Source organism: Phalaenopsis equestris, unplaced genomic scaffold, assembly GCF_001263595.1.
Source record: "Phalaenopsis equestris unplaced genomic scaffold, ASM126359v1 Scaffold232908, whole genome shotgun sequence".
NCBI classification, from domain to species: Eukaryota; Viridiplantae; Streptophyta; class Magnoliopsida; order Asparagales; family Orchidaceae; genus Phalaenopsis; species Phalaenopsis equestris.
The window spans coordinates 302689-303366 of NW_018250867.1; positions in this window are offsets into that span (position 1 = coordinate 302689).

A 678-nucleotide genomic window follows, 5' to 3' on the forward strand; every position below is an offset into this window, starting at 1 on the left:
ATGATGAAAGAAGTAGTTAAGAAGGAAATTTTGAAATGGTTAGACACTGGAATTATATATCATATTTCAGATAGTGCGTTGGTAAGTCCAATTCATTGTGTTCCTAAGAAAGGAGGAGTGACTGTTGAAACAAAAGAAAGTAATGAATTAATGCCTATCAGACAAGTTATTGGGTGGCATATTTGCATTTATTATAGAAAATTAAATATTGACATCAGGAAAGATCACTTCCCTTTACCCTTTTTAGATCAAATAGTAGATAGCTTGTTGGGCACAAATATTTTTGTTTTTCAGATGGATATACTAGCTACCATCAAATTTCTATTGCTCCTGAGGATCAAGAAAAGACAATATTTGCTAGTCATTTTGGAACTTTTGCTTTTCGAAGAATGCCTTTCGGATTATGTAATGCACCTGCAACGTTTCAGAGATGTATGATGTACATATTTAGTAAGTTAATTGATGATGGATTGGAAGTATTTATGGATGATTTCTCTGTATTTGGAACATCATTTGACGCATGCCTAAATTATCTTGAAAAACTTTTAGAGTTATGCGAAAGAACTAATTTAGTTCTGAATTAGAAGAAATGTCAATTTATGGTTGTAGGAGGAATTGTGCTAGGACATAAAATTTCGGAAGATGGTATGGAAGCAGACCCTGCAAAAATTCAAGTTA